The following is a 2,339-nucleotide window of genomic DNA, read 5'->3' on the forward strand; positions in this document are numbered from 1 at the left end:
CCTCTCTCACTGCAGCATCGTGGATATCAGCAACGCGCAGGGAGGCCCCCCTGCCTTGGAGATCTTGCACTTAAGTCACAACCTGCTGGAAAGTCTCCCTGGAAGCTTTCTGGAAGATGCCCCTAATTTGAAGGTCCTTTATTTGGACAGCAACCAGCTCCAGGAGCTGCCCAAGTCCTTCCTGAAAGCATCAACCCAGGTCCAGGAGGTCTACCTGGGCTTCAATGCCCTGACCTTCCTTCCCGCCAGCCTCCTGAAGCCATCTCTACTCCACCTCCAACTCTCCAACAACAGCTGGGACTGCAGCTGCGCTTTGCTCAGCAACCTGGAGGGTTGGCCCAGCCTGGCCGCTGAGGTTACCTGCCACACGCCGGAGCGGTACCACGGTGTGGACCTCCAGAGCGTTCCCCGGGATGACCTGTGCCGCTCGCACAGCCTCACCGCCCTCTTCATCTGCCTGCCCCCTCTCCTCATCCTTGCCAGCATTGCCTGGTGCTTCTGCAGGCGGATGAGAAAGACCAACTACAGCCTTCAGAGCAGGTCCCAGAGCCACCCGTCCACAGCAGAGAGGGGCAACGTGCCGGTGCCTGTGGAGTCCCACCACTATGTCCCCTATGAGCTGCCTGCTGCCCATTCTGAGACAGAGAAGGTGCTACTGAGGAGCCAGGTCCTGCTCCAGCCCTCCGAGGACCTGCTGGAAAGCAGCAGAGACCTCTATGAGGAAGTGGAGATCCAAATGGGACCTCCCAGCAGTTCCCAGGTGCCAACCCATGAAGGGCAGAGGGGCACAGGGCCAGGCAGGCAGTGGGACACCCCAGCATCAAGGGCAGAGGAGCTGGAGGTCAGCGAGACAGAGGTGGACACTGTCAGTGTGAGCGAAGTCCTGAAGGACTCTGCTGACCGGGAGAAGATCTACATGAATCAGTCAACCAACTATTACAACCTGGTACCTGGCATTGAGCTGGAGGACTCAGACAACCTGGAGTATGAGAACATTGACCTGCACTGATTCTGGGACTCGGGCTGTGTCTGGGACACGCCAGGAGGATGGCAAGGGCCGGGTGGTAGTGAAAGCTGGCAGAGCAGGAGAGGCACGAGCTGTCCTGCCGTGGCTTACAGTGGCTGTTTGCAAAGCTGCACCCCCAAATTCCCATCCCTTCCACTGTGCTACCATGTGCACCCCTTGCTTGCCATGTTCTGAAGCTGGGCAGTGGATGTGGAAGTGCTTTGGGCACTGGTGACCCTGCCGCAGGCTGGCAGTGTCTGGGGACACATGGGCTGACAGTGCCCAAGGAAGGACGTGGACAGGAGGTGGGAGCTGGTTTTGAGGACCAGGTGACAATACTGTATGTGCCAGACCCACCAACCAGGGCCTCCATCCTCTCTCGCTGGAGCCAGATGGTATCTGGCACAGACTTGCTTCTCCCCAGCCCGCAGAGAGCAAGGTCTGGGGACATGAAATGGGGCTGGCTCTGCATGGGGGTGGTCTGCGGGGCATGTCACACGTGGATGGGGTGCCCTGGGCTTGGCAGGTGGAGCCTGGGGTGGCCCTGCCTGCTGCCCACCCACATCCAACCATGTCCTGCTGAGTGAAACGGGCGATGCACAGGGACTGTGCACAGGTGGGTGTGAGCAGGTGTGCAAGGTGCACATGCACACAGGGAGAAACTGGGGGCTGCCCCTTGCAGCCTCCCCTGCCCGATGTGCTGCCAAACCCTGTAGGATCCAGCTCTCAATAAGAAATAAACAATTTTACTCCTGGCAGTGCAGCTCCATCCCTGTGTCTGCGTGGTTTGGGGTGGTGGGGAGCTGACCACTGGGACATGGGGGAGAGCAGGGAAGGGGGGCTTCACTCCTGCCCATTTCCCCTCCCATGCCCTGGGTGATGCCCCAGCATGGTGGGTCTCATCCAGGAGCCCTGGGGCCCCTTTCCTGGCCCAGCGGAGCAGAGCCTCTGCCTTGCACCGTGATTTACAGCAGGGCTGGGGAAGGTGTCAGCCTGCTGTAAATGCCACGGTTCCTGGCCAGGACAGGGACTTGTGGGGCTTCTGGGAACAGGACAAAGGCTGAGGGTGCTGTAAATCACCCCCCTGCACAGGCAAGTCTCACCCATGGGTGCTTAAGCCCTTCTCCAGGGATGGGAGTTGTGGGGATGCAGGTGCCCTTGACCCCTGTCCCTGCTACCCAGGGTGACATTTCCCAGGCTGGCAGCCCCAGTGGCCGCCCCACTCTGCACTGGAGCTGTCCTGGGCCTGGGCCAGGCACTGTGCCCGGGCAGGAAGGGAGGGAGCCAGGCAGAGCAGGACACAGTGCTCCGGCCGGCGAAGGAAGCGGGGTTT

Source organism: Antrostomus carolinensis, unplaced genomic scaffold (genome assembly GCF_000700745.2).
Source record: "Antrostomus carolinensis isolate BGI_N321 unplaced genomic scaffold, ASM70074v2 scaffold39278, whole genome shotgun sequence".
Taxonomy (NCBI): domain Eukaryota; kingdom Metazoa; phylum Chordata; class Aves; order Caprimulgiformes; family Caprimulgidae; genus Antrostomus; species Antrostomus carolinensis.